Consider the following 25,161-nt stretch of genomic DNA (forward strand, 5'->3'; position numbering starts at 1 on the left):
ACTTAAGTGACCACCTAACAGAAGAGTATCCCGGGTCTCTAAGGGACTGGACTAACCTTCCTTAGACTAGAAGAAAAAAGGAGCAAAGAAACGAGGTCTTGCTTGCTTTGAGGAGTGGGATCTGCGTGGAGTGTGCATCGCCAAGGCCCACAAGTGCTTCAGGTGGTCGCGGGAAGGACACGGGCGGGCGGGACCACCCGACCCGCAAGGCGGCTTCCAAGGGGAGGCTGGGCAGCAACGGCCGACACTGAAATCTGAGTCTCAGAGCCAGGACGACGGTCGGAGGATAGAATCTTAGTTCGCAGGGACCCGGAGCCCCGCCTGCCGGCACGTCCTCCCCAAACTACCCTGGACAGAGGCCCGCGCCCTGTCGGTGGCCAAGGAACAAAGAGAATGGGAAGCACCGGATGGAGGAGCCAGAGGCTGCTTCTGACTCCGCGCGGGACCCGAACCTGCCGCTCGCCCCTAAGCACCTGCACCCTGCTCCCGTTTGGCTCTCCAGGCAGGGGCCGGGGCAGCAGCGACACCCTGGGAAACTCCTCCGTGGCCTCCACCTGCCAGGATGTGACAAAGTCTGGGACACGGAGCTGCCAGTCACGTGCCTGCCCCTCCTGCACCGGCTCTGCCCCCACAGACGCCACGCAGGGAGCTGCAACCCCACCCTGCCAGGAGCCAGGATACCTTGCATTTCTGGGGGAAGCCCCATCCCCCTGGTGACCAGCTTGGGAGCTCCAGTCCCTGCTTCTTTGGGACCCTGAGGTATCAGGCTTGGGAAGGATTTCAGTTGGTCGACAAGCTCTCCAGCCACGTTTCCTGCAAATACTTCAGGTGATTAAAAACGAAATGGACACGTGCTCTGCTTCCTCTCCCAAGTCTAACAGGGCGAGACAACGTCTTCCTGAGAAGGAGATTTCATTTTTTCTTTTTTTTTTTTTTAAAGATGTTATTTATTCATTCATGAGAGACCCAGAGAGAGAGAGAGAGGCAGAGACACAGGCGGAGGGAGAAGCAGGCTCCATGCAGGGAGCCCGACGTGGGACTCCATCCCGGGACCTGGGGTCACGACCTCACGATCCAAAGGCAGATGCTCAACCCCTGAGCCACCCGGGGCGTCCCAAATGTTTCATTTTCTAAGATGACACCACCGGAGGCAGGTGGGATTGCTCTTCGTTGAATCCTCATTAGGCCAAAAGACGTGCTCCGACCCCCGGGCACCGTGTCACTCGGTCCCTGCTATGCCACCAAGGCCCGGCCCGAGCTGGAGCCGGGGTCCGGGGCGGCTCAGCCACAGTGCTGTCACCTGTCTCCTGCAGCTGCTCCAGCAGCAGGGAGAGGAGCGGGCTGGTGCACACGCACAGCGGCAGCGCCCGGCATCCATGAGGGGAGAGGCTACCGGGAAACACGGGACCGACGACGAAGCCGTCCGCGAGGCCACCGTGGCGTTACGTCAATAGCTCGGTGAACTATAATCGCAAAATGGAAATCACTCAAGTACAAAGAAGCTAGAAGTAAGACTTCTGAACTCTCAACACGTACACGCCCGGGGACTGAGGATGAAGGTGACGCGGGGCCCCACTGGAGGCCGGTACGCCCTGCCAGCTTGTGTTTTACAACAAGTCATCGGTAGAAACCTCGTCACCAATCGACACCGGTGAGGACACCCGGCACCGAAGCCATGGTAGACAAATAGTTTACGTGGCGAGAGGTCTGAAGAAATGCTACACTGTGGTTCTTGTACCTCGTGGCTTCTAGGATTCCTAGACCACTGACCCTAAGAGGGGCTGTGGCTCCTCGGGCACCTGGGACAACTTCCCGATTCCTCGGTGCACGCTACTCTCCTCGTTTTAACAGGTCTCAAACCGAGACGAGATTTACAACCACGTTCTTCCCCCAGAGCAGAATACGAAATAGCGGCCGAGGCCTACGCTACCAACAGCCCCAACAGCCCCGATGCCCTGAGACAGCAGATCCGGTCCTCTGAAGCTCTAGCTGGAGGGGACCCACAGCAGGGCCACCGCAATTACTGGTGGGCTTTTTAAAATGCAAATTCCTGAGCCCAGAATCCCTCAGGAGGATTAAAACCCCGCATGTTTAATGGGCTCCCCATGTGGTTCTCACCCTCCTTCAGATCTGAGAACTTCAGAACTCCCGCACAGCAGAGATCCAGGCGCATGGAGAAGTCTGGAGAGGCGAGGGGGAGGCCTGGCCGATCTAGGCCAGAAAAGCCCAAAGGTAAAACTCATAAAACAAGAATTTCATTCTTTCCTTAACAATGAATGGAAATCAGCCTGACTCGGGGCCAGGTCTGCAGTGGGGGCGAGGAGGGAAAGGCGGCCAGTCGATCCGTCTGGAGACTTGGGATCGAGGAACAGCATAGAGCGAGCTCCTGTTTGCAAAGGTTATAAGAGTATTCGCCTCAAAATCACCCCCACGCTCTCTTGCAGTTTTTCCTCACCTACCAAAGCAGAATTTCGGGTAAAAAGCTATAATCCGGCGGAAGACATTAAATGATCAGGTTTCTGTAACTGAGAGCACCAGCAGGCCAAACACAGAGGACAAAGTGACATCGAGCTCTGTGAGCCCCGTCGGACTTCTACAGCCGTGCGCGCAACAGGTGTGCTGGGAGCCACTCACTCCCCCGCTGTCCCTCCAGGAAACCAAAGAAGGACACGCAGAGCAGAAGTCGGGATCGCTGAGAACCACGGCAAAAATAAAATTAAGTACGCTGTAAACGTAAGAAACTCAGTAGGGCACGCAAGTGTCCAGTTCACAAACTGCAACAACCAAAAAAGGATTAGAGAAAGGCTCACACTTACAATCAAACCATCTTCCTGTCCTACAGCTAAGTTACATGGGGCCAGAGGAGCACATACAAGTTCTTGCTCCGGATGAAGGTTTAAGGATTCCCCTACAGGGCTCGTCGGCTGAGCCTGAACCTAACTAAGTAGTGTGCAGAATTTAACTGAGCCAGAGCAGACGTCATTCTGTTGGTCGCACCTCCCACGTGAGGAAATGCAGGAGCAGAGCCGTCTGCGTGCCCCGGAAGGCACACCGCTTCCACCCCAAAGGCCTAGCGAGGCTTAGCAGCTGTTTGCAAAGCACAGGTAGCAAGAAGCTGCTCGCGTCAACTGTTCTGAGCCCGTGGAGAAATCCGTCTTCGCCGACCACAGGACACGTCCGGCAATCCCTTCGCTGCAGGTGGTGAATGGCAGCGATGACAGTCCTGATGCCCTACTGGGCCTGGAGTTGGCTAGAACCTAGGATGAAGTTCGCCTCAGGACCCGACCGCAGCAGTGATGTCCACGGAGCTGCTTCCCCCAGCACACAAACACCACCAGGGCGTCATCGGCGGGGGGAGGCCTAGACAAGACGCGGAATGCATCGGTCCCTGGACTATCACTTAGTCACAAAGTGATCCCAGTGCTCTTACGCGCTGTCGCGGGTGACCTTCTAAAACACCGTGCACAGTGGAAGCGGCCAGACGTAAGCGATCACCTCTTGTAGGACCCATTTGTATGGAACACCCAGAACGGGGAGACCAACAGGGCCACAAGGAATAGCGGTTGCCAGGGGCTCAAGGAACGGGGAGAGGGGAGTGACTGTTTAACGGACAAGAGCTCTCCTTCTGGAAATGATGAAAACGTCTCAGGACTACACAGCGGTGACGGCTGCACACCACCGTGAATGTGCTACACGCTACTGAGCCGCACACTTAAAACTGGTAAATGCTGATGTGAAATGAATTTAATTTCCTAAAGAAGGAAATTAAAAAAAAAAATCAGAGTAAAACTGTAAAAATCGTAAACAGTAGAGTAAAACTGTAAATATAAACAGTAGATGAAAAAAGTGATTGGATTAGAAATCAGGGAGATGTTAAGTCATCTCAGAATCGCTTCAATCAAATGGAAGAGGCCATGGAAAAAGAGATTGAAAGAACACCAGTGGGGTAAGCGGTGGAAACGGAATTTCCTCCTCTGAAAGAAGGTCAGCTGACTGTATTTTAGGAGCTGAATAAAAATCACAAAAACCTCCTAAAGCTTAAATATCTTGAGGATCTTGCTCAATCTCCCCAAATTAAGGGGGGGAAAAAAAGGCACTGCACGGGATTCAAGAATTCAGTCAATGCCATTCATGAAGCACCTAATGAAGAATTACTGCTTAAACCCAGGCTCTGTGATCCCAAGGAGGGAACCCTCCTGGACTAAGTACAAAACAAATGTTTGCTACTGTGTGAAGCTCTGAGCCAAATGGATTTCTGTGCGACCTCGGGGCAAAATTTGTTGGTTCTTGGGTCTTGCATCTTTCAGCTTTAAGAAATGGGTATAAAAATGAAAAAAAAAAAAAAAAAGAGAAAGACTCACTGCCTCAAAGAAAACAGCTTTGTGCAGGCCCAGGCTGTCTTATATCTTAGCATCCGTGATTCCTATAATAATCGGCACATACTGGGCACTTGAATATTTTTAAATGAATATAGAAATTTTTGAACAGGGACACCGTATACGATTAAAATATGTGTGTGGGGGAGGAAAAACCAAAAGGTAAAACTCTGATGATCCAAAACTGACAATACTACTTTTTGCCATTCAATAATCTCTTAGCCCTTAGCCCCTTCTCTGCAATCACCTTCGTTTTTAATGTATCTTCATTCATTATGAAATATTAGTTACTAATGCTTAAGGTAGCAATCCAAAGTTGGTGATTGTAACAAAGTATCTTCTAAGTCCATTCTGAAAGTCGCTTTTGCACAGTCTCATTGTGATTCCCTTTTGAAACCCAAGTCCCCCTACCATGGGGATTCTGAAGGAATGTGGCCTGTGTCTTTTTTAAAAAGCCTCATTCGTGTTTGATTCTAAGAGATCCCCAGGTTGAGAATCACTCCATCGAACTCTTTTTATTTCTCACTGTCAAGAAATGCTAGTCTTGGGTGAGCTGGGAAGACATTACATGGAAATTTGTGAAACAAAGCTTGTAACACCTGCATAAGATTGGGGAGGGGTGTGTGTGTGTGTGGGGGGGTAACCTCAGTCCACTGCTAGAGAACTCAAGAGACTGGCAGCCTTTAGAAAGAGGTACAATTAACGATATGACCCAACGGACTCTGATTCTGCCCATTTCTTGTTGAAGAGCCTAAGCTAGCAACTTTATTTTCTAACTTAAATGGAGCTCCCTTTGCACCCCGTACAATGCACAACATGAATATCAGTGATGTTTCCCAAACCCTGTAGCATCTAACAGTATATCACGGGCGCCCCAAGGCCGGGAAGGGCCCAAGGGGGTCCCGCATCGACTGTCACCATCGACCTTCACTTAACCTCTAGAGCAGCCCCCCCATTTTCACCTGCAAAAATAAGAAAGATAAAAGGACTAACTCTTTGGCTTGTTGGGAAACCAACAGGTATGAAAGCATTCGGCACAGCGCCCAGGAAGCAACCTGGTACTACAGTGTCCTACCTTGTATCCCTAGATTCCTGGGAAAGGGAGAGAAAAAGGTTCTGTGGGTTAGACAGCAGCTCTGTATGACACGGAACTGGGGCGGGGGGTGGGGGGGTGGTGGGGGGGGTGGGGATGGTGACACGCAGGGGTAGGTCGCTACCTGGAGTCCTCGGTTGGACACGTGTGCTATTTGGGTGTAAGGTCCCTAACCCTGGCCCCCTGGGAATTCTGCGGGCAGCAGCCGAGGAAGGAGCAGCACGTTCCTGGGTGGCACCGGGTGTCCACGAGCTCGTGCCGGAGAGAAGTGCCTCCAGGTCGGGAGACCTCAAACTTTGCAAGGGAGCCAAGCCCCCCCTTCCCCTCCTCCCGGGGGCCGGGCCGGGCCGGGGCAGCAGCAGGTCCACCCTCGCCGCCCCAGCAGTGGCCCGGCCCGCGCTCCCTCCCCCTCCTCGAGCCGAGCCGGCCTCCAGCCTCCCCCCACCTCCCAGGCCCCCAGGCGGGGGCGCCCACCGAGGGCCAGGTGCAGGCCCGGGCAGGGGGAGGTGCAGCGGGGGTGCAGGGGGGGAGCAGGGGGGAGGGTGCAGCGGGGGTGCAGGGGGAGGGTGCAGCGGGCCGGGAGCAGGGGGAGAGCAGGAGGGAGGGTGGAGCGGGGGGGAGCAGGGAGGGAGCAGGGGGGAGAGCAGGGAGGAGCAGGGGGGAGAGCAGGGGGTGCAGAGGGAGGTTGCAGCGGGGGAGCAGGGGAGGGTGCAAGGGGGAGCAGGGGGTGCAGCGGGGAGAGCGGGGGGTGATGGGGGGTGCAGCGGGGGAGCAGCGGCCTCCACCCCCCGCCCCCCCACCCCCCCCGCGGGATGCGCCACGACGCCCCGGGCGAGCGCCCCGCCCCCGCCTCCCCCTCCTCACCCGCCGCGACTCGCCCTCCGGCGGGGCCTTCCGGCCTCTGAGCGCCGAGTCCTGCCGGAGGCCGCCCGCACCGCCGCCGCTCGGCCGCCGCTTCCTCCCGGGCTCCTCCGCGCCCCCGCCCCGCCCCGCCCCGCCCCGCCCCGCCCCGAGGAAGCCCGCCCGCCGCCCCCCCGCCCCCGCCGCCTCCGCGCCCCGCGCCGGGGAGCCGCGCCCGCCCCCTGGCGGTGGAGGACCGCGCGGCCCGCGGGAAGGGAGGGCGGGAGGGCGCGGGGAGGGGAGGGGAGGGGGCGGGGCTGCGCGGGCGGGGGGAGGGGGGAGGAGGGGGGCCTGCACCTGCCGCCTCGGGGGACCCTCCGCCCTTGCTAACCCCCGGGGGGGGGGGTGCCCTGACCTTGCCTCCCTGCAGGCCTCCTGCCCTTACTGCCCCGGAGGGGGGTGCCCTGACCTTGCCTCCCCGGGGGGGGGGGGGGGGGGGACCTGCACTTGCTGCAGGAGGGGGGGTGTCTGCCCTTGCCTCCCCGGGGTGCCCCTGGCCTTGCTGCTGGGGGATGCCCTGCCCTTGCTGCCCCAGGGGGGACCCCTGCCCTTGCTGCCCCAGGGGGGTGCCCCTGCACTTGCGGCAAGAGGGGGGCCCCTGCCCTTGCTGCACGGGGGTCCCTGCACGTGCCGCCTGGGGGCTGCGGGGCCCGGGGAGGGGCAGTGCGAGGCCAGGTCCACCGTCCTCCCCGTCCTCCCAGTCACCGCATCCCGACCCTAAAGGCCGGAGTCTGCAGAGAAGCGGTGAGGGCGACGGCGTGCCGGGCAGGTGCCAGGGGACCCGGGCCCGGGGGAAGGCGGCGCGGTGTGCGGGGCCTGCAAGGACGGAGCCCCGGCTCCCCGGGTCAGGCCCCAGGGTCGGGCCCCAGGGTCGGGGCTGGGTGAGCCCCAGGCCCCGGCCCTTGGGTGGGGCCCGCACATCCCCTCCTGCCGAGGCCCAGGCCCAGGCCTTGCAGTGCGGGGGAGCGGGGTGACTGTGAAGGCCCCTCGGCCATCAGGACAGCACGTGGCCGGGGAGACCACACTGCATTGGGCTTAACAGGGCTTCACAGTGCTTAGTGTCCCACGAAGCCTTAGCTTTTCTCCAAAAGTATAAAACACGGAACCTAAACAATAGCTGGGAACCTGCAGGGGGAGGCGACCAGGCCCTCTGGAGCCCCGCTGGTGCCCAGGACTTTGCACGCCTCTTAAGGGCGTGTTCTCCCTTAAGGCTCACGACTCAGGCAAAATAGACATTATCTGCGTGTCACTCTTAACAAGTTAAAAAAAAAAAATCACAACTCCAAAACCCAGTTTGAATCACTTGCTCGCAAGTAGGAGGCAGTGAGCTGTGCAGCTAGAGCTCCAGCCTGGGTCCCTCCAGCTCCAAACAATGAGGCGCTTTGTTTCTTTTTTAAAGATTTATTTATTTGAGAGAAAGAGAGAGAGCAGGGTAGGGGGAGAGGGAGAGAGAGGGAATCCTCAAGCTGATGGCCAGCTGAGTGGGGAACCCCATGGGGTACAGGCCCAGGGCCCTGAGATCAGGACCTGAGCGGCAACCGGGAGTCCAGTGCTTAACCGACTGAGCCCCCCAGGCTCCCCGAGACGTTTTATTTCTTACGGTGCCTAAACCCACAACATGTACTGTACACGTGTTTCCCCCCAGACACCCCCCGCCCCCGTCCCACCGAAAGAATTTCTGAAACCTCTTGAAAAGGATGTCAGGCCTTATTTATGCAGCAGCTTTCCCATCCTTAGCTGAATTGGCCCGTGTAGACGTGACCCGGGCCGTATTCTTACAGCAACCGTACTTGGAACAATTTGTGGTTTGAAATTGCATTTAATAGGCTACGTGCCCGTGGCCACGATATACAGATTAGAGCCCTTCAGTAGGTAATGAAAATAATACTAGTGGATCACAACCAATATTCTGTTGTCAAATTGAACGGAATAGGACAAAAGCTTCAGCATTCACAGCACAAGGTGACGCTAAGTGTCGGTTCATGAAACATTTGTTCGTTTGTATCAAGTGTGGGTGAGTGTCTGGGTGACAGTGTCCTGTGTTGCAATGTAAACTATATTTCTTCACATGAGCTGCAATGGTTAAAAGTTGGTGTTTTTTTTTTGTTTTTGTTTTTGTTTTTGTTTTTTTGGGTTTTTTTTTGGAACACCTGTTCAGCAACCCGGTGTTTCACCTACCTTTTTTACTTGGCAAGAGGTAGGAGAGTCAGGAAGTAATGAAGATTAGTGATTAAGTTTAATGAGACTACAGAGAACAGAGTTCTTTGCAGCTCTGGGAGGTTTAATCCAAACAGGTGTTGTTGCTGTGTGACATGATAATACGCATTAATAATTTGTATTTTTACAGCCAATATTTATTACATATTTACCGTGTGCCAGGCTCCTTGCTGAGTAGCACAGCTATGTTAGCTCGTTTAATCCTCAGGACAATCCTATAAGTATAGAGGAGAAAATGTGAGAGGGAAAGGGAAAACTGCCCGAGGTCCCCTTGCTAGTACGTGATAGAGCCGAGATTCGAACCCACATGTTCAGCCTCAGAGCCCAGCCCACCTCATGTGTACTTGGGAAGAAAAGTTCATTTTCTCTTCGATGATGGCAGAGATTTATGTAGAGCCCTAACATACTACACTATTTCCCATATACGGATTACATAATATTGTTAAATATAAAACTTGATGAGGGCAGCCTGGGTGGCTCAGCGGTTAAGTGTCTGCCTTCAGTCCAGGGCGTGCCCCTGAGGTCCCAGGATCGAGTCCCGCGTCGGGCTCCCTGCATGGAGCCTGCTTCTCCCTCTGCCTGTGTCTCTGCCTCTCTCCCTTTCTCTGTCTCTCATGAATAAATAAAATCTTAAAAAAAAAAAAAAAGAAACTTGATGAAAAGCCTCAGAACTTTAACCGGACCCATCCTCACATCGGACCCATTTTGATTCCCTTGGGCATCAGTCTCGTCTACCTGCACTAGTGCACTGCCCGAGAGTCCAATTCCTCCCATCCCTGCAAATCACGCCACTCTTACCTTCGAGGGGTACAGTCTGCCTGCCTTGCTCTCAAACCTAGGCTGGCCCTGGGACTTTTTTTTGATACACAGAATATGCTGGAAGCAATGCTGTGTGACTGCTGAACCTTGGAACTTCCATTTCCACTGCCTTGGGAGCCAGTCACCATATAGGGACGGTCGGACGAGGCTCCTGGAGAAGGAGAAACCGCAGAGAGAGACCAAGACCTCGTGCGGCACGACCCACCCCAGACACCCTGCCCGAGGTCCTAGGTGTGGGAGTGAAGTCATCGGGCCCGTGGAGCGCGCCCCATGGGTGACCCCACACGGTGCCGCCTGGGAGCCTCCTGGTTGAGACCAGCCAGCACCACAGAATCCTGGGAAATAGCTGTTTGCTGTTGTTTGGAGTTGCTGAATCATGTAGTATTTTTTTTCACATAGCAATAGAAATCTGAAACGTGGAAAGAAATTTTGTTAAAACAACAACAACAACAACAACAACAAAGCTGACCAGCTCAGGGAGTAGGATTACTTTGAAATATTAAGGCATGTTTATACTGGATCATAAAGTCGACCCCGTAGAGAGTCGGCCAGAAACTTGCGTAGCTTTTTGAAAATATCAGAGGGGGGGGGACGGGAAACAGAGGTAGAATAATAAAAACAAGAATAAAAGCGTCAAATCTGATACCTGTCTGGGTAACATCCCACCCACCCGGGTGCGAGTTGGAGCCCCCTCTTCAGAATGCTCCCAGAAGTGTGCCGCAGGCCTCCCGGGCCGCGTGGGCCTGGTGGTGTAGGCCCCGCACCGCTAGTGTCACCTCGCAGCCCGCCGGCCCCCTCCTGCGCGGCTGGACGGTCGCCAGCTGACCCCGGCTGAGCCCTAGGTGTCTGTCTACGCGGACTCCACGCTTCCCGACGGCGCTTCTCACAGCCTGTGCAGGCCCGGGTTGCCGGCTGGCCCTTTGCTAGATGCCTCGCCCTAAGTGCCCCCCCTTTCCTCTCCCGGGTGTTCCTGCCAAGGACAGGCCCCGGCCCAGGGCCACGTCCCCAGGCCTGTCCCCGCTCTCACTGCCTTTCGTGTTGCAGCCCTGACATTTCTCTGGCTTTACCGACGTTCTCACGAGGAGAAGTATGAATGGATCCCCGAAGGGGGCCCGGCCGTGACGCGCCTGGACACCCGAACTCAAATTCAAGGACGCGATAAAGGCTTTCTTCTGAGGACCCTGGAGACTCCCAGATGATCATTTTTGTATCTTAAATAGTGACTGCCCAGGGGTATCGTGTGCAGGGGTACGTCCGTGAAAAAGAAGTGTAAGAGCTGTGGGGGAAGGAAAAGCATCCTCCTTCCCGTCAGTGAGGGGTTCTCAGCTCGGGGGTCACCGTGCTCTTTTTGGGGGGAAGCTAAAACATAACCCTCTTTGTTCGTCAATAGTTGTGTTTTTTTCTATTTTCTAGGAACCTGTGAGGGCAGAATAGTTAAGTTTTAGAAGGCTGGAATACCCACAGATCCCATAGCACAGTTGATGTACATTTACGATTTTAACACACATTTTTGCCATTTTAATCATTTTTAAGAGCACAGCCCAGTCGTATCGAGTACATTCACATTATTGTGCGACCCACACTACCATCCATCTCCAGGACTCTTTTCATCTTGAAAATCTGAAGCTCTGTAGTTATTGAACAATAATTCCCCATTCCGTGGTCCCTCCAGTCCGTGACAGGTACCGTCCTACTTTCTCTTCCTGTGAGTTTGACTTTAGATGACTCATATGAGCAAATCAGTGTACTTTAAAAGCCGGCATTCTCCTAGATTTCATGACACTATATTTGATACATAAGCACACAGTCTATACAAAATAAGTGGGTTTTTACATTATAAAACATATGTAAGATACAGTGAAATCATATCACATGTTTCTGCTTAAAGAAGGACTCTGGTTTTCCATCTATTACTACTTTTTTATGGCAACGTACAAGAAAACTCTAGATACCATAAAAATTTGGGTTTTTAAATATCTTCCTGATTTTACTCCCTAGGAGATTCTGGTTTGGATTAGATCTTTTTAGTAGATCTTCCAGTGTGGCGAAATTTGGCGTTTTCGTCTTGGTGATAAATCATATTAAATGATGCAGTGACTATGGTAACCCACATCTAAAATACGTATTGGAACCATGACTACAAAGTGACTTCCCTTTTCCTGAAATCATGCACAAGTGTGTATTATAAGCAATTATTAAGGTCACTGGTGGTTTCTTCAGAAGAATCGTTTATTACTCTGTTTTATAAAATATTACCTCCTAGGAAAATTTCTGATTCGGCGCCAGAATCTAAAAACTACTTTTTGAAGTCTCCTATGGCAGTGTTACCTGTTTGCAAGGCCAAGGAAAGGTGAAAAAAAAAAAAAAATGATGGATCAGCCAAACACACACACACACACACACGCACACACGCACGCACATCACATCCCTTGCAGATGCATAACATACACATAGTCCATTAGGTATTTGTAAGGCCAAGCAAAGGTGAAAAAAAAATGATGGATCAGCCCAAATACTTTCTTTTCTAACTGCCACACACTGAATGGGAAAATGTGACTACACCCCTGACATTCATAGAATTCTAAATAAACGAATGAATAAGCCTCACATGAAGTCATCCAAAAACACTTCTTTCCACATCCCATTAAAAAAAAAAAAAAAAAAAGAGTCCACCAGAAAGTCCTCCGAGAAGAAGCAACCGAGCATCTATGTGGAGCAAAGTCTGTGTTTCCCTAAAATACGGTCGCTTCCGTCTGCAAGCTCAACTCTGATTAAGAACCGAAGGTGGGAACCCTCTAGGCTAAGCACCAAAGGGTTCACTGCGACGGGTGTTTCTTTTAAACGTTAAGATCTCTGGTTACATCCAACTGGAATGCGGTGTTTGCTTTGAAAAGCAAGGCCTTGGGAACACCAGCGACCAAACTCCGTCCACCTTTGAGGATCCCGTTAACGTCTGTCCTCTGCTGGATCTCACGGCCACTGAGGGTAATCCAGCAACACTCCAAGATTGCAGCCGACCTGAGAAATCCAGGAGTCGCAAAGCAAACTAAAACGAAACGAAACCCATTCCATGCACCGTTGCCATCTTTGTAAGAATTCCGAGGAGCCAGATTGACAACCGTGGAATCCCAGACGAAGCCGTAGCCCGACGGGCCTCGCGGACCCTAGGATTTCTCCAAGGCTGTCCGTGCCGACGGCCGTTCCTTGATGTCCCCGCCGCCTAGGCAGGGAACCAAAATTAACCTACCCACCCAGATTCGTTTCCCCAGCCGTGTTTCCCATTTCAGGCCGATTTCTACTGCCGTTTCCCACTCTCACCCCAGCCCTTCCTAAAGACACCACATCTGAGCTCTTCCGAGATTGTATCCTGATTACATTTGAAAGGTTATTTGTGTGTCCCTAGCTGTTCTTTTCTTTTCTTTTCTTTTCTTTTCTTTTCTTTTCTTTTCTTTTCTTTTCTTTTCTTTTCTTTTCTTTTCTTTTTTCATTTGCACTTTTATTTTGAAATGTTTCTTGCAGAACTGTGGCCTCCCTGAGGTTTGGTACATGTTTTTAAGTGTAATTTATTTACCCCGAGAAGTTCTGTTCAAATAGAGCATCTGGTATTTTGTAGAGTTCTATCCAATAGTCAAATTTTCCATCTCTATTCATGAAGCAAAAGCCAGGGAAATTGCTCATTTCGCTTAAAAAAAAAAAAAAAAAAAAACCAAGAGTGGGAAATTGAACCTTCAGTTTCTGGAGGTTCCAAAATAATGTCACCTCCCGCCGACTCCGCGTGTCCTCTGTCCCCGTAGGACGGCCCTCCCGACGCCGTCGTTGCTTAAGTCCTGGGCGGGGCCGGTGGGCTGATGAGGAGTCAGGGAGAAAGCTAGGCCCTGGCTCCCGGGGTCACCGGCTGCGGAGGGGCCACCGGCAGGGCTGCGAGGCCGTCGAGGCCACCCTGCGCCCTGGGGTTGGAACGAGAACGATTCCCTCGCAGACTTTTGGGTTTGGTCTGGGTTTTCTTCAGTGGTGGAGTCTCTAGAGGCGGGGCTGAGACCCTCCCACGGTCGGTGGTCCCAGAGAATTCTGAATCCCACCCCCACCCCCCCAGGCCCACAGGCCCCCGTGAGCTCCGGCCTCCTCCCGCGGGCCCACCCGGGCCTCCCCGCGCCGGGCGGCCACCAGCCCAGGGCAACGGCCTTCCTCCCACCTGCAGACCCTCCGAGGGGCTCAGGCTGGTCCCCAGAAGGTCCTCTTACCGGAAACCCAGAGGCCCATGCTTGGTCCCTCCCTGTGGCCTCAGCTAAGCTGCCCACACTCTCGGAGCCTCTCCTGCGTGGCACGTGGCTTGGCCCACCGTGGGGCTTGGGGTGCGGTTACACGTGTAGGGGTCCCCCCCGGCACCCTAGCGCGTCTCCCCAGGCAGCGACCCAGGGTTCCCGGCATCAGGATGGCCCCGGGCTCAAAAACAGATTTCCCCAAACATTTTGCGTGAAAAATTTGACTTCCTGTATAGGACGCCTGCGAGTCCCTTGACTATACGTAGATAAACTCCACCTTGAGGACAGTGCACGGCCCCCGGCAGCCGGGACCTGTTGTCCATCTCCATGATTTTGTCATTTCAAGAATGTTACATAGGATGCCCGGGGGGCTCAGCGGTGGAGCACCCGCCTTCGGCCCGGGGTGTGACCCCGGGGTCCCGGGATCGAGTCCTGCATCGGGTCCCTGCGTGGAGCCTGCTTCTCCCTCTGCCTGGGTCTCTGCCTCTCTCTCTGGGTCTCTCATGGATAAATACATAAAACCTTTAAAAAAAAAAGCATGTTATATAAATGAAATTATATGATATGTAACCTTTGGGGATTGGCTTTTTTCCACATAGCACAATTCCCTTGCGATTCACCGATCTGTTATCCTCAAGGACAAAGGGTGCAGGCGGGGCACAGAAGGAGGTGGACGCGGTTATAAAGACAACACGAAGGACCATCGTGGCGACAGAACAGTCCTGTGCTTGGGCTGTGATGACTGACACGTGAGATGCAGGAACCAACGCAGGTGGTCAAGTGATGTAAACTGACTCCACACGTGCACACGAGCGCAACTAAAACTGGAGACCTTGGACACGGCCCTGTAGGTTCGTAAGGTGTCACCGCGTGGAGACACTGGGTAAAAGGTACACGGGATGTCCCCGTCACCTCTCACCGCTGCAAGTGAATCTACAGTGACCCCAAAATAAATGTCTCAGAATACACGGGAGGCATTTTTGACGGTTGGAGGAGGACAGCGTTCCGGGTTCCCGGGAATCATGCCCGTCAGTCTCTGAAGGGGCGGGAGGAATTTTGCACCTGCCGGTTTAAAGAACTCAGAGCACACGTCCTGCAGGGAGCCCGGGGCACCTGCCTCTGTGGCTTCCCCTTTGCGTACAGTTCGGATAGAAGACGACTCCCTACGAGGGGCCCGAGACCCAGATGGACAGACTAGGTTCCTGGCGCGGCCGTAGCGCCGCTGCGCACCCGGGGCTCCGGCCCAGGGCCCTTCTGCTCACTGGTCTAGAGCCAGAACTCTGGGTGCAAGGTGAGGACTGGGGTGTGCCCCTTCGGAGGCTCAGGGGAGAGTCCCCCCCTTTCCGCTTCCAGCTTCTGGGACACGTAGGCTTTCCCTGGATGCCTCACTTCAGTCAATGTCTCTGTCCCCACCTGTCCGTTTCCTCTTCTCTCCGTGTCTTCTCCTCTCCCGTGTCTTACACGGACGCTTGTCATTGAGTTTGACCCCACGGGGCAAACCAGTGTCATCTCATCTCAAGGCCCTTAATTACGTCTACGACTTTTCCAAAGGCCACCTTCCTAAGTTCCAAAGGTTAGGGCAGGGGTGTATCTTCTTTTGGGGGGAGGGTGCCATTCAACCTACTACCATGAGCAATAACCAACGTATTCATTCATCCTTTCGGGAACGTTCCCTTGAGCTCCTAGTAGAAACGTAATAGCACGCTGGGGAAACTGAGCCACGCCCCGCGGCGTCTATGAAGGCCTTGGAATCGCATTGTGGGGAAAACACCCGCCAAAGCTTAGAGACCGTAGATACAAGGAATGCCTTGTGAACCTTAAAAACAAAGTCGCCAGTTGTTTAACCATCAAAAAAATGAGTTTATTCACAAACAGCAGGGAACTGACATTCCGGGCAAGCAGGCCACGGCGCTAACGGGCGCCTCCACGGAGGGAACGAGGGGAACACCCTGTAGTGGAGGAGGGCGGGGGCTGGGAGGGCCGTCGCAGACAGCAGGTGCATCGGGGTGAACTAGGAGCTTGAAGTGGGGGGCTCCTCATTGGCTGAGGTGCGGCAGCGTCCCGTCGGCTTAGCTGCTGCGGGGACAGCGGGAGGCCTCCCTTCCTCCTGCTGACACAGTGAAGTGGTGCCCACGTCCGGGTCCACCTGCCTGCTGGGCTCACGATGTCAAGGAGTCGTAGGCAGGAAGTCATAGGCCTCCCTCCGCCGGCCCCCGACGTCAGCCTGGAAGAGGTTCCCCTTCGTGAAGTTTTGCAAACATCCGTACAAATGAGGGCACGGCTCACACGTGGGAGATTCCGGAAGGCTGGCCCGTCGTACACCGGCTTTTAGTGGCTGTGTCCGGGGCCTTCCGAAGGAGGGAGAGCGGGAGAGGGCACTGCGGGGTGCGGGTCCCTGAGCCAGGCTCCCACCGGCCACCTACCCACAGGGCCTGTTGCGGTCATGGTGCTCCGGACACTTGGGACCAAGAAGAGGACCCGGGAGCTGGCTCCGGCCGCGCCGGGGCCTGACCCATGCCCGCATCCAGAGGCTGAGCCGCCGAGCCCACAGGGTGCTCGCAGTCGGAAAGCCAGAGGTTGAAAACCCAGCAAGAGTGTGAAGGCAGAAAAGGGGGGGGGGTCTCCCGGTGTGAAGGCTGCGGGCAGGGGGAGCCTCCCCTCCTGAGGCCCTCTGTTGGGCTCCAGCGCCGACCCCGTGGAGGAAGCCCGCCCACCGAGCAAGGGCAATCCACTGATGGAGATGTGAGCTCCATCCTAAAATACCCTCAGAAACACCCGGAATAGCGTCGGACCGCATATGTGGGCCCCTGGCCAAGCTGCACACACAAGTAACCGTCACGGGGCTCCACACGTAGGAGGACCCGGCTGGGGTTCGAGGCCCTGTGCCTACTGTCTTACCTTCTAAAGGATTCTATCTGCATCAGTGTGTTGTGAGCGGAGGCTGATGGGACGATGAAACATGCTTTGGGGGCGCGGAGCCAATGCTCACCTGCAGCCCTAATGGGAGGAGCTGGCTGGACCCTTAGGTAGTCGGGGCCAGGCCGCCGGCAGGAGAACACGGAGTCGGGGCGCCTGGCGTCCTGTTCTGCAGCTCCGACGGACGGCACTGCCATTCTGCTTTGCAGCCTTGGCAACAATGACTTCTGCAAAATGTCCTAAAATGAGGCAGTTAACCAAAAACAATCATCCATATCACGGGCGAGGGGCAGTTAAGACATAAGTTCCTAGATGTCAGGGGGAAGAAAAAGGGAACGGCCATCAGCACGTGGACATTAACCTAAGAGAGACACGGGGGACCAAAGCCCGGATCGGCAGGACCCGGAACACCCCGTCAGCTTGAGATAGTCCCGCTGAAGCGCTCATAGAAACCCTTAAACCCACAAACTCCAGGAGCTGCCCTCTCGGGCCCCCCTCCTCGCTCAGTGACCTTGGCTATGCTGCCCACCACTCTTCAGAGGCTCTACGCCCTCAGCTTGGAAGCAGCGAGACCCGGCACCGGGCACAAGAGGCAGAGGGGTCCCCAACGGCAGCCCCTCCTGCACCCCCTCCCCGCAGCTCCCAGGCCGTCACCTTCCCTAGGCCCTTCCTGCCGGCCTCCTCCCTGCCCCAGCCTCGTGGCCAGCGCCTGCCCTCCACCCCTTGGTACAGGCCTTGGTGCAGGCCTTGGTGCAGCGCCTGCCCTCTACCCCTTGGTGCAGGCCAGGCGGCGGCTCCTGGGGGGCTGGAGGCGCACCCCAGCCGTCAGGGCCAAGCCGCTGCAGGGAGCCATCCCAGGGGAGTGGGCTTCTTACCCCCCAGGCCAGGCAGCCCCAAGGCTACGATCCTGGGCTCACCGTGGGCAGATCTGGGCAGCGGCTCCCTACTCCAGGCCGCGGCCTGGTGACCCTGCGCCAGGGAGTGAGTGCCGGGCACACGCGCAGGACAGATGGACAGGGAAACGCTTAGTTCCTTTAGCACTAGTGTTCTGGGGGTTGGTTTTGAATATGATTCTGCGTTCTGATTCGCACTGGGCCCGCAGTGAAGTGGGGAGTCGGGAAGCGCCCCAAGGGAGAGGCAGCCTGTGCTCTCGAGTGGACGCCACAGGCACGGAAAGACGCGGCAGGGTGATGACCTGGTGGCGGACTCCGGGGAAGCTCTACTGCCAGAAAGTGCCTGTCGGGGGGGCTGGTGTCCGACAAACGTGACCGGTCCCCAGGGCTGTTGGTGGGGTGCCTGAGACCAGACACGTGGGGTCATCACGCTCGGAGGTCTCGCCCTAGGGGACCTGGAGCCCACTGGTCCTGGGCCGTCAGCTGCAGGGGAGGACTCCCCCCCCAGGGGACCCGGTGCACCCTGGTCCTGGGCCGTCACCGCGTGGGAGGACTTATCCCAGGGGATCCGGTATGCCCTGGCCCTGGGCCATCACCACATGGGAGGACTCGCCCCAGGGGACCCAGTGCTCAGCCGGCCTGGCCATCAGCTGCGGGGCCACCCGGACCGCGCCCAGCCCTCCGCCCGCTGCTGGGCCGCTCCTTGCAGCAGGCGCCCAGAGGCCGACTCTCCTTGGCCGGGGTATGTGCAGGTGTCTCAAGGACCAGGGCAACGCTCAAGGGGCCGCCGTGAGGTCGGTGCGTGTCCAGGGAGCCCGGGCGCCCTGCAGAGGCGCGACACGTTGCTCTGGCCTGAGTCAGCTCTAGGCTCCCTGGGTCTCTAACCAGAAAGTCACAACTTGGGCATCCTCTGTTCACATTTACAAAAGGCACCACCCAGGGGGCTCCGTGGGCTCAGTCGGTGGAGCCTGCGACTCTCAATCTTGGGGTTGTGAGTTCCAGCCTTGTGTTGGGTGTAAAGATTACTTTAAAAGAAATAAAAGAGAAAAAAGAAGTGGGAAATATCAGAAAGGGAGACAGAACATGAGAGACTCCTAACTCTGGGAAACGAACTAGGGGTGGGGGAAGGGGAGGTGGGCGGGGGGTGGCGGTGACTGGGTGACGGGCACTGAGGGGGGCACTTGATGGGATGAGCACTGGGTGTTATGCTATATGTTGGCAAATTGAACACCAATAAAAAATAAATTCATTAAAAAATAAATAAATAAAAGGAATAAAATCCAAAAAAAAAAAATTAATGAAACAACCGCTGCAGCCCCGCGGCAGCTGTAGTGCAAGGGCTACGGATGACCTTTCCATCTCCCGTAACCACAAAAGGTCTCGCTAATCAGCACGGCAGAATTTAGACACGGAGTGTTCACTCGCTGGTGAATGAGTGCTTTTGTGATGGACATATTAGAAAAAAATATTAAAATAAAGCCGACAACTCCCCCTCCCCACTGCAGGAATGAGGGCGGAGAATCCAGTGAGCTTTAATCCTGAAGGTCGGTCCCCGGAGGCTCTGCATCTAGAATGTTCCTACTTCAGACGAGGGGCCGCTGTCCAATGAACCTCCTCTGCCAGTTATGTTCAAACCTCTGCAGGGTACAGAGACCCGGGATTTCAAAGAGTTCACGGAAGAGTTTTATACGAATGGCTTTATTCTGTTTTGTGTCCACTGCTAACAACTATGCTGCTTAATAAATGTCTACGTGGCAGCTCTTGGTCCAAGGCTCACTTTGGGGACAACCTGTGAGAAAACGGGTACATGGTACATAACGTTCAACCCCCTGCATTGGCAACGATCAGTAATCACAAGTAACCCAGACGTGGAGATGAGCAAATGGGCTTGGGAGAGCCTTAGGCCCTTCCCCGACCCCCATCCCGGCTACATCCCGACGCGCCAGGGGCAGATGTTACTCACACGGGTGCGTTTTGAGTCCAAAGCTAATGGAAATTTGTAAGATGAGTTTCCCAAAGGAGAGGCTGGAAATTCTACCTTTGAAATGTGAAAGAGAAACCTAGGGAAAGCAATGGGTCATCGTAGCTCCGGAAGGATCTTTGCAGCGAGGTCAAAGGACACATATCTAGAAAGAAGAAAAAGGGGACATGCCAAAATGAATCTTCCTTTCCTGGAGATGTTGACATGTCTTTGCAAAACGGAGGCACATGACGATTTCGAAAAAGACAAAAGGAGCCCAGAAAGGTGCAATGCAAAATTACTTTTAAAAATGTCTGGGATCCCTGGGTGGCGCAGCGGTTTGGCGCCTGCCTTTGGCCCAGGGCGCAATCCTGGAGACCGGGGATCCAATCCCACATCGGGCTCTCGGTGCATGGAGCCTGCTTCTCCCTCTGCCTGTGTCTCTGCCTCTCTCTCTCTCTCTCTCTCTGTGACTATCATAAAAAAAATAAAATAAAAAAATAAAAAAAAAAAGTCCCTTCTCTCTTAGTGTCTTTCCTTTTCAGCTCCTTGGCCCACGTGTGCAGATAATTATCTGGTAAACACCAAGGAATTCTCTTCCCAGGGTAAAAGCGTTGAAGGAAGAACCCAGGCTCCCAGGGAATAAAGGGGCACCTACGGTGTAGCCGCATCGGGCGTTTCCCGAGACCTCCTGGGGTCCTGAACAGTTTCGGCTTCTTTGGAAGGACGTCATAGTTGAGAACACTTTCCCTCTTTGATAGACTCACCGTTCAGGAGGTAGGTGGGCGTCCTGCAGCGCGTCCGGGGACATCACGTTGCAATCACCCGAGCCAGCCCTCCAGATGCCAGAAAGCCGTCAAGCAAACCACCCATTGGCCGGATCCCTTTCTTGCACCATTATTTCCTCTCTGAATACAAAAATAGCCTCCTTAAGGGAAAACGGAGTTAGTGGGCTGCAAGAAAGACGGTTGCTTTTGGAACCCGCTCAAGCACTTCTGCACAACACGTAATGCGATTGAGTCCGGAATTTCACTGTATAGGATCAGCATTTTGTGAGATCCTTTAGAAAGGCCGTATTGCAGAGGCTAAGTGGTGGGCGATTTATGTGCATTTGACCTGACCCGTTTCACTGCTTAATTTAGATGGACTTTAGGATTTTAAAAGTCATCCCCTGACACCTCTGTGCGTGCTGTGTGGTTCCCTTTCACTGCAAGGTTGCAGTGACCTTAAACAGTCACATGAATCACGGTTCATGTGCTTTGAGCCTGTCCTGTCGGGGGAAAGGGAAGAGGGTAAACAGGAAGAAAGGACATCATGGAGCAAAAAGTGGCATATTTTAGAGTAAGTAAAATCAAGCTACTCGTGGACTTGACTGGAAAAAGTTTTCAGGACAAACATCCAAGCGTGCAAGCCAACAAGGCCCTGAGACACCCGATCTCTGGTATATTCGTGTGGTTCCCTCCGCAGGTACGTGGGTGACTTAGGGGGGGAATCTCTGTCTCTCCCAGGCCTTGCTCTCTAGTTTCCTTTTGGAGTTTATGCTTTTATCCATCACTGGTCCTGGTCTCCGACCGTCCCAAGAGCTCTCCCAAGAGCCCCGTCTGGTTGAGAGAGCCAATACCCCCTGACGTTAGGCTGCCCTGTTTTTGGCTTTTCTCCTTACTTCTAACCACATTTTAGTTTTTTGACCCCTTTCCAGTGATGTCTCCCTCCCCCTTTTCCTACATGCTAAGTAATTCAGAGCCTAAAGAGGGCAGGAGCGCCTACTGAGGAGAACTGCCCTAGATGAACATTAATGTGACCTCACGGTTCTGTGGTCTGACTTTTCCACCACTGGCCAAGGGTGGTATCTTGGCCTGATCTCCGTGGCAACCACGGGGGCTCTGATGGTGATGCCATCTTTTCAAAGGCTGTTTGTCTCATGTCGTGCTCTCTGCCCATCAGAAAAGTACTTTTATTTTCCTTTCCCAAATGCCCGTCTGCTAACGCCCTCACCACTGAGTTCCGGTTTCAGATTTCAGATGTGTAACTTCATCCTGGCAGGTGCGGGAAGATGTCATCGGGCAACGCACCTACACCCAGTAAGGATCCCACCGGCCTTCCCACTTGCTGGCTGATGGCTCCCCTCCCACAAGTGGTTGGTTATGCGAGTCGGAGAGGATTTTCCATTTCCTTCACCTTCTTTGTCTTTTCCAGTCAGATCCCTTACGGTCCTGAAGCATAAAGTGACCGGTACAGCAGAAGGAAGTTCATTTCGTTTCTCCAGTAATGCCTGGCAAAATTTATTCTCTGATCACACGTTTATTGAATATACTGTGTACCAAGCACAGTTGTAGGAATTGGGGATTTGGAGAGGACTATGTAAAGTCCATGCCCTCCACGGGTTTACAATAAGGTTAGGGAGGATTTGGGGTACGAGGGAACTTGAGATGGCGAAGGCTCCAGGGCAGGAAACTTTGATCAGCTTTGCCAGCTCACGACCAGAGGCCCAGGCCAATACCCAGAGGAGATCTGATAGAGAATGAAGGAGGAAGGACAACTCAGGGAAAGAGAAGACTTCTGAACACTCAAATAATATGAACTTCTCCTCGACTGGAGTGTATCCTAAGGACAGCGTCAGTACGAATCTCTATCAGCCCGTGGATTCCAAGCCCACCTTGGCTGGCCGCAGAATGTTTAAAAAAGGTGGCGGATTACGTGGACTCCGCGTATCTTTCTAACCAGCATGAATCAAAATCAAGAGGGATTACGCAATATCAGAAAATAATAGTTTTCAGAAACGGAAATGGAAGTTGTTATCTCACAGCATGTGTGTCCTTATAAGAAAGGATGAACTTAAGTTCAAAGCAGAGAACGGATCGGAAGGCCTACCCTAATCCTGTGCTAGGCTAACCTACCTCCGCCACTTGAAGTCATGATTTCTACAGCTTTGTCTTCTATTTCACATAGAAAATAGTCCTCCATTTTTAAAAAGAGGAAGAGTAGGAAAGGTCAATGACATCTACATTTTCCTTTTAATTCTTTAATGTCTTTCCATTCGTTATTAAAATAGTTCGGTAGATAAGTTTAACTCCTGATCCTATAATTCAGGGGAAGTCAGTGAACAGATCAGATGTGTGACTTCACCTTGGTTGGTTGTGGGAGAGAGGTCATGGGGCAATGCACCTGCACCCAGTAAGGATCCCATCCGTCTTCCCAGAAGCTGACTGATGGCTCCCCTCCCCAAAGTGGTCCCACTTTGTCAGTTCACAGCCTTGGTCAATAATATTCAGCAAATAGATGCATTTGGCCCAATGGCCCTCTCATAAACTCTTAATCAAACATAATTGATATTACTAAGATGGTGAACAAAGCAGGGATATATTTATGTTCCTGGTAAGGTTTCTTACGTTGGCCAATTTTTGCTGTCAATTATTCATATGAAGTTTAATCATTTAAAAGTTCAACAGAAACGAATGTGGGTAAACTTTTATCCTCGGTCTTAAAAGCTAATTGATTATCATAGGGTTGTGTATTTTTTTTTCCAGTGTGCTAGATTCATCATTATATTTATATAACGTTAGGTCTATTCCTGAAAGCATTTACTTAGGGAAATACTTGGCATTTACTTAGAGAAATAAAATAAATCTTACTTTTGTTCCCTTGCCCCGATTTTATATTTATTCGCCCCACAGCCTGCAACAATCCAAAGGAACGGAGAGTGTGTGCGATGACCAGTAGCTATTTTTGAGAGCTTGTTTGACTAACCTGGTGCACGAATCCTCTCTAGAGTGTGGGACCAACACCATTCTCGGAGAAGTGTGCTTCCCCGCGTGGATGTGTATATAGGTGAAATATGCTAAAGAAAGGATAAGCACCAAGGGCAACCCTTAATCTGGAAGAGAAAAGGCAGAACGAGGAAGGGATTATACATTCAAGGGGGTACATGGTCTTGGATCCTGCAGAAGGAATAACCATGTGTTTTTCAGTTTTGACTGGATACTAAGAGAAGAATTATAGATTACATTTATATATATGAACCTCAGGTCTTTCTTTTTTTTAAAAAAAAAAAAAAAACGCCAACAGTGGGGAAACTGTAACGACAGCCTCCATTTTACTTTACTCTGAGATGGTCTGACCCCGATGACCTGAATGCATTTCCACTCTTTCAAGGTTGAAATAAAAAGCAAAGACTGCACAAAACAATAAAACAAAGTTTAAAAAGTTTCTCTTCTTCCTTTTCATTCACCCTTTAATGAAATTGAAATCCTTCCTGAGAAATACCACCACGAACTTGTTAGTGAGGTCAATTTTTCAGATTTGTTTTATCCCTGTCTTCATAAAACGAGCAAATCTATACTGCGACTGGTGGAGAGAAGCTCCATGGTGGTGGTGGTGGTGGTGGTGGTGGTGGTGGTCATGGGTTTGAATTAGAGATCCCTGAAAATATTAAGAACTAACCTTTGTAAATTATTGTACACTGAGGCAAGTCTGCTAATAGCGCTATCTGTATCTCGGTAGCTGTGTATGCATTTCCCCTCCTCCCAAGGTCACGGAAGCTGGTCCATTGAAAAGAAAACTGAGGATTATCTTGATATGTACCCGAAAAGGTCCACTGCTATCCTGGCACACTTAGAGCCCACGTCCTCACCGCCTGTCGCAGTTGTACGTGTCGGTGTGTGTTGCCTTCCTACTCCTAATATTCATTTTTTTGACAGGTATTTGATATATAATCTCTTACATATCTTATATACAATATCTGTTAGGAAAGCCCCTGGAAGTGGCCTTTATACCAATAAAGCGTATTGGCTTCCAGTGACCACCTAACCAAATCACTATAAACTTGATGGTGTAAAGTAACAGTTTAATATGACAAATTTATTTTCTCGTAGTTCCTGAAGCTAAAATCCTGGAAGTCCTAAATCAAGGTGTTGGCTGGACGACAGTTCACCTGGAGGTTTGACGACAGACTCAGTCCTTGCCCCCTCCAGCTCCTTCTGGCTGATGGCGTTCCTTGGTTTTATTGGCTTGTGGCCACATCACGCCCATCTCTGCTTCTATCTTCACATTTCCGTGTGTCCTTTATAGGGACACTGGTCATTGGATTTAGGGCCTTGCATAATCTCGGTGGATCTCTCCATCTCAAGATCCTTAATTACAGAGGCCCCCCGGGGCTTAAGGGTTGAGTGTCTGCCTTCGGCCCAAGGCTTGACTCCCAGGATCGAGTCCCACTCGGGCTCCCTGCATGGAGCCTGCTTCTCCCTCTGCCTGTGTCTCTGCCTCTCTCATTCTCTCTCTCTCTCTCTGTGTCTCATGAATAAATAAATAAAATCTTTAAAAAAATCCTTAATTACATTTGCAAACACTCTTTTCCCAAATAAGATAATGCTCACAGACTCTGGGGATTAGAATATAGGCATATCATTCAACCCGTTACGCTTTAATATTCATTCAAGTTTTTGTTTCCTAGATAAATCTTGATGTTTATCAAGTATATAAATGTGTAAATCTGTATTTTATTTTATTTTATTTATTTTATTTTATTTTATTATTTTATTTTATTTTTGTAAATCTGTCTTTTAAAGGCCAATCTTTCTTTCTTTTTTTTTAAATTGTCTTTAGTCTCTTCCTATTGTTGCTCTTAGTGCCTCCAGTTAAGAGCACACAGTGAGGGATGCCCAGGTGGCCCAGTGGTTGAGCGTTTGCCTTTGGCTCAGGGCGTGACCCTGGGTCCTGGGATCGAGTT

The 25,161-nt window shown here is 52.7% G+C and overlaps 1 protein-coding gene and 2 long non-coding RNA genes across 3 annotated transcripts in view; 1 reads left to right on the forward strand and 2 right to left on the reverse strand.

Moving 5' to 3' along the window:
* FAM3C (FAM3 metabolism regulating signaling molecule C) overlaps nt 1-6,461 on the reverse strand; it is a 52,833-nt gene extending 46,372 nt beyond the window's left edge. The window contains exon 1 of the mRNA XM_038557485.1: nt 6,334-6,461. The gene's annotated coding sequence lies outside the window, so the exon portion shown is untranslated. The remainder of the gene's footprint in view (nt 1-6,333) is intronic.
* Nucleotides 6,462-19,146: 12,685 nt separating this feature from the next.
* LOC111098709 lies at nt 19,147-20,610 on the reverse strand. Its single transcript, XR_005369818.1, has 3 exons — nt 20,204-20,610; nt 19,440-19,602; nt 19,147-19,265 (listed from the first exon to the last, which is right to left on the reverse strand). It is a non-coding gene; the product is annotated as an uncharacterized LOC111098709 (long non-coding RNA).
* Nucleotides 20,391-23,642, forward strand: LOC119867535. Its single transcript, XR_005369819.1, has 2 exons — nt 20,391-20,903; nt 21,480-23,642. It is a non-coding gene; the product is annotated as an uncharacterized LOC119867535 (long non-coding RNA).
* The last annotated feature ends 1,519 nt before the right edge of the window (nt 23,643-25,161 follow it).

Source organism: Canis lupus, chromosome 14, assembly GCF_011100685.1.
Source record: "Canis lupus familiaris isolate Mischka breed German Shepherd chromosome 14, alternate assembly UU_Cfam_GSD_1.0, whole genome shotgun sequence".
Lineage (NCBI taxonomy): Eukaryota > Metazoa > Chordata > Mammalia > Carnivora > Canidae > Canis > Canis lupus.